Source organism: Alligator sinensis, unplaced genomic scaffold (genome assembly GCF_000455745.1).
Source record: "Alligator sinensis unplaced genomic scaffold, ASM45574v1 scaffold766_1, whole genome shotgun sequence".
NCBI classification, from domain to species: domain Eukaryota; kingdom Metazoa; phylum Chordata; order Crocodylia; family Alligatoridae; genus Alligator; species Alligator sinensis.
Genome location: NW_005842390.1, coordinates 382,643 through 393,017, shown reverse-complemented (window position 1 = coordinate 393,017; position 10,375 = coordinate 382,643). Strand labels below are relative to the sequence as shown.

General features: G+C 52.9%; 1 pseudogene; it reads right to left on the bottom strand.

Moving 5' to 3' along the window:
* Nucleotides 1–9,863: 9,863 nt before the first annotated feature.
* Nucleotides 9,864–10,012, bottom strand: LOC112551246 (annotated as a pseudogene).
* Between the last annotated feature and the right edge of the window lie 363 nt (nucleotides 10,013–10,375).

The following is a 10,375-nucleotide window of genomic DNA, read 5'->3' as shown; positions in this document are numbered from 1 at the left end:
AGGCCCAGTAACCTCTCACTAACATGGGCAGCTGAAGAGCAGTCTGTGGCCTCCTCAGCTCAGACTACCCCAGTGGCTGGTTTTTGTCTTGGTTAATAAAGAATTAAAAGAGGGTAATGTAATTCATCCCAATGACCATAACTTCATTAAAAGCAGGCGTTAACAAACTTGATAGTATGTCTAGCCACAGGTTGGGCTGATATACACTGAATAAATTGATCGCTGGCTGATTGGCTAGTCTCAAGATGACAGTCTAAAAGACTCATCATGGAAAAGCCGTGTTTCTAGGAGGGTCCTGTGGAGGCCAGTTCACACCCCATTACTGTTCAACAGTTTCATCAGTAACATGGGGAAAAAACAGGGCATTCTTGCTGAGTAAGTTTCCAGGTGACACAGCCATGCGAGAAGGATGGATTAGAGCCATAGGGATGACTGATGGGTAGGAAAGCACGCCTCATGGTGACACCTGAAGAGCTGGTGATTTGATCATAGCTATATTGAGCAGTGCTGATGGCCCATGGGAAAGGCTGACTTGTTGATGCTGAAATGCTCTGTGGAAATGGGTGTATTTTGATGATATTCTGCTCATGCCTGGTGTCCTGCTAGATTCTAGCAGGAAGTCCAGGCTTTAAAGCTTTTGACTCCTCAGCCACTTGTCCAGGCCCCACATCTGCGACTGCCAAGCTCAGAAACTGAGCAGAAGTAAGCCTGGTCCTCACCAGCTGGCACAGAAGCAACCTGGTCCTCACCAGCTCCCCTATGGGTGAGCAGATCACCATGATGGGCAGGGCTAGGGACAATTCCTCTCTGCCAAGTCTTGTTGCACCTGCTGATGGGACCCCAATGCTCTCCCCTCCACACACCACCCCGGGCACAGGCTACCCTGGTGGAGGTTGGGTAGGTTCTGGCCAAGACCCCACCACATCTGGCCATGCCTCCCCCACCCAGTCCGCTCTCCGGGAGCACTGACACATGGGGGCTTGCCTGCCTGTGTGTGCTGCACCCCTCGCTCTGCCCCATACGATTTGCACGAGGCCTGCAGTTTATTTACCCACTGACTTGAACTCTGATCCAGCCCCCCACCCCATGCCACAGCCAGCGCACGTGACACCAGGGAAGCTCCCACATGAGCCAGCTGCATAAAGAGCCATTGTGCCAGACAGAGCTGATATGTGTGGTGACAGGGCCACGCAGGACGGGTCGGGAGTCAGAGCTATAGTGTTACAAAGCCTGAGATCAAAGGCCTCCCAGGGCCTGATCCCCAATCCCTTTATAGAGGCCTGTAATAAAAGGGACAACCCTGTAATTATTCTCATAACCTTGTCCTCTAGGGCCCTTATGCGGAGGAATGAGTTGCATGCTAATATGGGGTCCAGCGGCGAAAGGTCAGGGATATCATCAGACCTGTTTTGATGGCTATAGACAAAGAGACGCTCTGTGGGGAAGGTGGGATGGGGCAGGGAACTGGGAAGAGGCCGGTGGAGACAGCTTGGAAAAGAGTTTCCATGCACTGACCCCTTCAGTTTCTGTGTGATCCCTTTGACTCCAGTAGGACTGGAGGGCTTGCCACGGCACTTCTTACTCTCCCCTGTCTCTCCATCCTCTTTTCTTTCCCAATTCTATGTCCCTGCCCCAAGGACTTTACAACCTGGAGCACTTCCAGTTCCTACTAGACCCATGGATTAAGGTATTCCCTTCCCTTTCTCCCCATGCTTTATGTATAACTCAACAAACACCCCACTGGCAGCAGTCTCTACAGCATTAGGGAGGCCCCATAAACACAGCTGCGCCCCCTGCTATCCAAGGCTTGGTCTCTACCCAGACCCCTCTTGATGCCCTTCAATCGCACCTCACAGCCCCCTGCTATCCCAGTGTTGGGACCCATACACACAGCTCTGCTAATACCCCTATGTTCTTACCTACAGCGCCCCCACCTCACTATCCCAATCCTGTGCTCCTATATGAGCAGGCTACCTATTTTTTGACATGGATTAATGGGCATGAGGATGAGGCTACCGTACCCCTTTCTACTCGGGAGACAGTGCCAGCGAAGGCAGTCACACTGCTGGTTGCCCTGCTGGCAGTTCAGTAGGCTGGAGCATGGAGCACTTCAGCTGATAATGCTGAAGTCACTGGATATTTGACCTTTGACTTGAATGGGATCCCAGCTAACACTTCCCTTCTGCAGAGGCCAGCACAAACATCTGCTGGGAGCACTGCACCAAGCTGTTCCCAGAGTGGCACTGATAACCAGAGTCCCACAAGAGCTTAACACCCACCAAGAGCCCCTCAACCATTTTGGCTTTAGGGCTTATGTGGGACAGAAGTAGGGTCAGGAAACTCAGAGGGGACACCCCTGGTTTCTCTGTCTCCCCAGCCACAAGGCAGCATTAAGGATGACCACTTAACAGTGCTGACAAACACCCCTTGATCAAGTTCAGTCCCAGTTTGTGTTCTTGCTCCCCTTGTGACTGTACAGCCAGCCTGGGCTGAGCTGGTTGGAGCTGTACAGCCTCCTTAGCAAAAATCACCCAAGTCCCAAGCTTATGCAGCCTGAGACCCTGCTCCTCAGAGCCCCTCATGCAGATCAGCACTGGTCCTCTCATCTGGAGTCACCCTCATACCTGTGGCAGGTGTCCTGAGAGTTATCCCAGTCGCAGGCTTCCCTCCCTGAGCTTTCCTTTGATGTTTATCCCTATGGACTTCAACTGCGGCAGCGTTATCTGCAAATACACCCAGATACATACAGATAGCAGCCTGTGAACACTGTGGTTATCTGACAGCTTTATGCTGTGTTCCCTTTAATGTGGCTTTGCAAATACAACTGCTCTGGAGCAATCAGGCTCACTTCAGCTTGGCCACTTGCCCAAGGTACACATCTCCCACCAGGGCAAACCCATGGTGCTACATGGACTACTAGGAGGCTGATGGTCCCATGGGCTGTGACTTGAGCAGTGGCTTACAGGCATGGCAAACAATTGCAGCGTGGGCATAAAATGCTGCCAGATCAGGATGGGACTGATGAAATGTGTCCCCTAACGAACTAAAAAAATGGGTCTTTTCATGTACAGCAAGTGCTTCAGCAGCACAGAGGTACCAGGCAGCAGGAGTGAGGCCATCATCACTCAGCTCTGGTTGTGGGACTCAGTGATCTGGATATTAACATAGATCCCAGTGCTCTAATTGAAGTGATTTGATATTATTTATTATCAGGATTCATGGGCTTACCCAGCCCTTTTTCCTGACAGTGTCACCCAAGTTGCCACACCTGCAGGACATTATGGTAACACCAGAAGTAAAGGAGACAGCAATTCAAAGTGGGAATGTGGGGCTGGAAAGATCAAGAGATGAAGGTAAATGTGCCTAGGTCACAGTGTATAGTTCTTCAGGCAGGGATGATCCTGCCTTGAGCAGGAGCTGGACTAGAAATCAGTGGTTCTCAACCTTTTTTGGAACAGAACCCATTTGTAAACACCCATGTCCAGTCCCGACCCAGTGCCCCACACTCCTGACCTACTGCCCACAACCCCCCAGGCCCAGCTTCCCAGTATGTGGGGGGAGGTATGGGGGGTGCCAAGCAAACCTAAGCAGCCCCCGGCAGGCTGGAACTCTGCCAGCCTGCAAGGGAAAAGCTGTGGTTTCCCATGTTTTTCTCCTTTAAAGGATAATTCATTTTTAAAGTGTGTTGATCCATTTTTAAAGTTTGCTCACCACCTTTTCGTATATATTCTTGTGACCCGCTTTTGGGTTGTGACCCACTGGTTGAGAAACACTGGACTAGATGATCTTGTGAGGGCTCTGCCACAGGGGCATAGTGTGGAAAGAAGTGGAAAGAAGCGCTGCTGACACTGCCGGCGGCGCCTGCGGGCTGTCGCTGCTTGCCACCCCACTCCACTGCCAACACCACTGGTGGCATCTGCAGGCGCTTCCCATCCAACAGCACCGTGGCTGCCTATGGGAGCTCTCTGCTTGTCGCCGCTGCTGCCTGCAGGTGGTCGCCGTGCCACCCCACCAGCTTCAGGCGGCACACATCATTCATGCTGCTGCTCTATAGTACAAAGCTTCCCAAAATCCTTGCCCTCCATGAGACCCACGGTCTGTGCCCACAATGCACATCATAGAGGCAGGCAGCAGGAAAGCAAGCAGTAGCCCCAGGGTAAGGCCCCTCCGCCCAGACCTTCTGGTTCCCCTCCTCTTAGGCAGTACCTGGGACATGTGTCCTGCTCACTTACCCCATATTATGCTACTGCCCTAAAAGCCCTATATTTCTGCAATTCTATGCTTTGTGTTTAAGCACTTTGATAGAAATTAATAGAATCAATAAATGGGTCCAGATTTCCAAGATGGGCACATGATTTTGGAGGGTCCCTAAAAAGGCCCAGTTCCCAGAGATCCAAAGACCAACTCTTGCTAAATACCCATGTTGTTATCAGGCAACTTTTTCTGGGCAGCCATAGGGATTTGCCCCATTAGAAAGTGATGGCCCCTGGCAGGGGGGGATCCAGTGGCCGTGCAGTGATGTAACTGCACCCCCCTTTTTTTTTTTAAATTCCTTCTCTATACAAGCTTTAAAATCAACTGCCTGGGAGGGACAGCAGCATTTCTATTCAGGCAGTGCTGAGGGAGTCAGTTGACTTCATGGCTCAGTATAGTCTACCCTGCTAATTTCTCTTTGCTCCACAGGCGTTAATGACGCTCTTTCCTATTTAAAAGTCCTGATGTTCCATTAATAAAACTTTCTTTTTCAATTTTGCTGCCTGTTAGCCATCCCTAGTAAGATGTCTCTTGTATTTCACAGCCCTGCCGAATATTTTTAGTTCTCACTAAAAGCCTTAACTCAGGTGTGGTAATATTAACTCAGGTGAACATTAACTCAGGTTTGCAAATCATAGAATTATAGAAAATTAGGGTTGGAAAGGACCTTAGGAGGTCACGTAGTCCAACCCCTGGCTCAAAGCAGGACCATCTCCAACTAGATCATTCCAGCCAAGGCTTTGTCGAGCCAGGCCTTAATAAAAACCTTCAAGGATGGAGACTGCTCAACGTCTGAGTAACCTGTTCCAGTGTTTTACTACCCTCCTAGTGAGAAAGTTTTTCCTAATATCCAACCTAAGCCTTGCTGCAACTTGAGACCATTGCTCCTTGTTCTGTCATCTGCCACCACTGAGAACAGTCTAGCTCAGGGGTGGGAAAATACAGCTTGCAGGCTGGATATGGCCTGCGAGGCCATTCTATCTGGCCCGCAGGGCCCCTAAAAAATTTGGAAAATTAATATTTATCTGTCTTTGGTTCCTGTCAAAAATGACCAGAGTCAGTAGGACCCAGGGGAAGCCTGGTGGGCGCCTGCAGCAGAAGGGCTCACCCGGCCTCACCCCACCAGCTGGAAGCCCCAGCAGGGGCTTCTGGCCCGGGACCATGTAGCTGCTCCGGTGGTGCCAGAACCTCAGGTAAGGGGTGGAGGGGGAGGGCAGGGGAGGAGCCCAGGGAAAAGCAGCCCCTCCCCCACCCCATGGCTGGCGCCCCGTGCTGCAGCCACTCGCAGCACACGTGGGGTCGTCCTGAGCAGGCACAGGCAGCCCCACATGGGTTGTGACTGGCTGCAGCGCAAGGCGACAGGCACAGGGCGGGTGAGGGGTTGCTTTTCCCGTGCTCAGCACCGGCTTGTAACCTGCCTGCACTGCCAGCCTGGGCCCCACGCTGGCTCTGGGCTGGCCATCGGGGCGGCGGCAGCAGCTGCCGTGGTGGGCAGTGTTTGCTGCTGCTACCCGCCTGGAGCTCGCATACTAGGCAGCCCAGAGGCAGCGGTGGCAGACTGAGCATGGGGGAAAAAAGGCCCCTCGCCCGCCCCGTGGCCGGCGCCCTGCACTGCAGCCACTCACAGCCCGTGTGGGGCTGCCTGTGTGTGCTCAGGACAGCCCCTCGCAGGTGCAGCAGGGAGCGCTGACCACGGGGTGGGGGAGAGGCTGCTTTTCTCCCACACTCAGCACCAGCTCATTCCCTGCCGGGGAGCGGGGGGTCAGGGCTGCATGCTGCCCCCCACCTGTACCATGGGGGTGAGGGGCACTGGGAGTGAGCAGGAGCACGGGGCCCACACCGTTGTCCTGGGGCCAGCGCTGGCAGGGCCCAGAGCAGGGAGGCAGGGGTACGGGGTCCCAGCTGGCAGGGGCTCTATGGAGCCAGGCCAGCTCCCCCCTCTCATGCAGCCCAACCCAGCTCCACAGACCCCTGCCAGCCTGCGCCCCGCTCTGAGCCCCACCAGCGCTGGCCCTGAGACATTGGTCCCAAGATGGTGATCAGGGAGCGGGGCACCTATCAACAGGCAGGTCTACCCATGCGGCCCTGGGCAGCTTGCTAAAACTGGGTAAGCGGCCCTCCGCCTGAAATAATTGCCCACCCCTGGTCTAGCTTCATCCTCTTTGGAGAACCTCCCTTCAGGCAGTTGAAGGCTGCTATTCAATCCCCTCTCAGTCTTCTCTTCTCCAGACTAAATAAACCCAGTTCCCTCAGCCTCTCCTCAGAAGTCATGTGCCCCAGCCTCCGAACCATTTTTGTTGCCCTTCGCTGGACTCCAACTTGTCCACATCCTTTCTATAGTGGAGGGGATCAAAACTGGACACAGTACTCCAGATGTGGCATCACAAATGACTGATGGTGAAGTGTTGGGATATACTATCAAGATGCTCCAGGAAGCTAGACTTTATTTTATGAATCTGAGAAAGAGGTGTACATTTAACTGTAGTGGCTACGGGACTAATAAAGCCATATCTTAGACTATTTTGTCTAGTTTGTTGTGTTTTTTTAACTTAACATATTATCTAGTAAATTAGTACACATCCAAATAAAGTTGTGCTTGGGTTTGTGTTGATCTTAAACTAAATAATATGGTACTGGGCCCCCAGCATATTAGTAAAGCATCAAGTCCACTTGAGAGAGTGGAGAAGCTTGAGAGAGTCTGGAGGAGAGCCATCCGCATGATCCAAGGGCAAGAGAAAGCCTTATGAGGAGAGGCTGAGAGCCATGGGACTCTTCAGCCTGGAAAAGTGCAGGTTCGGGGGTGACCTGGTGGCTACCTATAAGTATATAAGGGGTGTGCATCAGGATCTGGGGAAACACCTGTTCACCAGAGCGCCCCAAGGGATGACAAGGTCCAATGGTCACAAACTCCTCCAAGAACGTTTTAGGCTGGACATAACGAAAAACTTCTTTACTGCCCGAGCCCCCAAGGCCTGGAATAGACTCCCCCCAGAGGTGGTGCAGGCACCTACTCTGGACTCTTTTAAGAAACATTTGGACACTTATGTTGCTGGGATCCTTTGACCCTAGCTGACTTCCTGCCCCTGGGGCAGGGGGCTGGACTCGATGATCTTCTGAGGTCCCTTCCAGCCCTAACGTCTATGAAATCTATGAAGTCTCCACTTGAAGCATCGACTTTAACTGGAGAAAAACTTGTATTGTGTTGTATGTGATGATGCACCACACCACCTGCCCTCCCCTTTTCAAATCCTAGATCTTCCCATGGTGCCAGCTATCCCCCATTGCTTCCCCATGGAAACCTTTGGCAATGGGACAGAGCTGACCTGAGCTGTCTCCCAGCTCTAGCTAGCTACTTCTCCTTGTGCTAATATTTGTTCACATGGTCCCTTGTGCACAGAGGTCTTATTCCTATATTTGTAGCTGGGACAGCTATGAAGCCTGGCCAGACAAACTCTGCCCCCGAGGTGGTGGCCAGCATCGCAAACCTCCTGGGCCAGCATCACTGGACAGCCAGTGTCAGGACTAGTGTGTCTGGCAATATGGAGTCCATTGCCTCTCCATTCAGTCTCCTTTCTGACCTAGCAGCAGTGAAAAGGAAGAGCAGGGGAAGGGGAATCAGGCTTGGCCCCTCAGTGTGACTCTCTGAGCCGCTGCAGGCTTGTCTGCCCATCTTTCATTATTTCCAAGTCTCTGTCACACAATGTCAGAGCCAAGGTGCACACTGCCCTTTGCTACTTACTTAATGTCACTGGCTCCCTGCCCGCCGCCTCCAGCCCTCTCCTGGGAAACTGGAAATGTTTGCTCAGCGGGGAGACTGCCCCCCTCCCTGGCTGACGTCAAGAGGCTCAGAGGGTCCAAGACTGACCGCTACAAATCTGCCAGACATGCCAGCACCTAGGCCATTGATGAGGTGGCAGCTGAGCTCCACAGGCCCAGTGCCCCTGTTTGCTGGAGGGAACTCCCTTGTAAACTGAGATTAGTGGAGAGCTTCGGTTGATTATTTACAGCTGCCTGGGAAGATGCTGTTTGCTCAGCTCTCCCCCTCTGAACTAACAGCACTGCGGATGTTTGTTAACGAAACGGCTCTGCTGAGGCAGGCTGCACTGGGCACCCAGCTCCTCTACTTGGTCCTAAAGCAGGCCTAGCCCAGACACCTGCCAACACCCTGATCCCTGCACAGGAGGAGCGTACCCTGAATGGAGAGAGAAAGCCAGTGTTCAGTGCTCAGGCCGACTGATGGAGAGTGAAGGCAACAGTGGGTTTCTTGCTCTGACCCCCAGGAGAAACAGGCCTGAAGCTTCAAAGAGGTCCCCCGACCCCTCTCCCCAGAAGCGGCTGCCTGGGGGTGGAGAAAATCTCCCATGTAGAAGCCTAGAATGGGGCTATGGCACCTCCATGGACCCCTTAACATTTGGTCATACATAGGCCTTAGGTTGGACTGAGCCCAGTCAGGGCTGAATCCAGCCTTTGGCCACACTGGAGCATCTCCTTTATAGGTCTAGTCTGCAGGCTTCCCACTGGGGGGAGGAAGGGGCTCAGTCTGCAGGGCTCCCCCCATGTCCCATCACACGTACCAGCTGCAGTAAAACCACCTGGACCAACACCATCATCATGGCATCTCCCCTGCCAGGTAAGCCCCCATACAGTAAAGAGCTCAGACTCACTGGGCCAGAGAGGGAGCACATAAGAGGGAGCATGTCTGTAGAGTGTCCTGGTTGGGGTACTCTCCTGGGTGCGCTGTGGTAGGAGGTCAGAACAGAACTATATTCCAAGGACTGCTTATGTATTTATGCAATGACTATTTAACAGCAAATACACATGCAGGGGCCAGACCTCAGCTATCCCTCCACCCTGAAGGAGAGCTCTGACCATGAGGCTACAGTGCTGTGCTCCCTCCTGCTTGCTCTCAGTCCCCATGAACTTTCCATTCCTTTTTCCCAAGTGCATAGCCTCAAGAGCAGCACTGGAAAATGCCCCTCCTTCAGCCTCCCAACTAACCAGAAGCCTGATGGTCAGCCCCCCTGCCCCTACCAGGAGAGGGGGCTCTGAACTTCCTCAGGCAGAGCCGAGCACTGAGCCCTTGGTTCCCCCATCCTCAGTCAGACGTGTAAGCACCGTGCTGTTGTGCTTCTCCTCCTCCGCTGGTGTTTTGGAATGGAAACAGCCGGTGTGAGCGGGTTATGTGTGGAGCTCAGTCCCATGGTGGAGGGAGGCATGCTCACATCAGCCCCACAGGGCTAAAGGGATCATTACCAAAAGCTCTGCATTCCCCCTCTTTTTTTTTTTAGCAATAAAAATTCAAGTCTCATCAAGGCCAAGAGACTTCAGGGCCTGAAAAACTGCTGAGGTGGGGAGCACCACGGGGCTTGTTTTGTGTCACAGGCCAAGTCAGTTCCAAATTCTATTGAATGAGCAGAGTTCAATCATTCAAGTCTGCCTGGAGCTGCCACCAGCAAGCATCCTCCCTTGCAGACTCCTCAGCCTGAGGCTTCAGATACTTCCACATCCATGGCAGGCATCCTAAGTGCAAGCCCCAAGCCCAGAGGCCTTGGAGTGCAGATACCCGCTAGTCTCCCTTGCCCGGAGCCAAAAGTCCGAAGGAACAAGTTAAAGGAAAAACCCAAGAGAGGTCCCCCATCATTATAAATTGTGTAGCCGAGATGCCCACATTTGGAGGCATTTACAGGGGACTGCCTGCAGTGCAATGGGCAGGTCTCCACCCTCTAACTACACCAAGTCTCCCCTACCAGGTAAGTAAAACCACCTGAACCAAAACCCTCCTCATGATGGTATCTCCCCTGCCAGGTATCTGGAGGCCTGGTGTAGGCACTTCCCCAACAGAGCAGGATCTATCTTTTTACCAGGGACCCTTCTACAATCAGCAGCCTGGGACATTTAAGAGTCCCTGATGGCCCCAACCATTCAGGCCTGCCCAGGAGCTTTGTACAGGTGTGAGTGATGATTACAGAGCTTCCTCCCATGACAAAAGAAGGGCCCACCAAGTGCTATGCCAGCAAAGACCAAATTTACACCTTTAAGCACTGCAAGCAGGCAAAAGGCAGCATGCAATGTTCCCGCTCCCTGGGTTCATCATGCCCTAGCCAGCAGCTCATTAGATCCA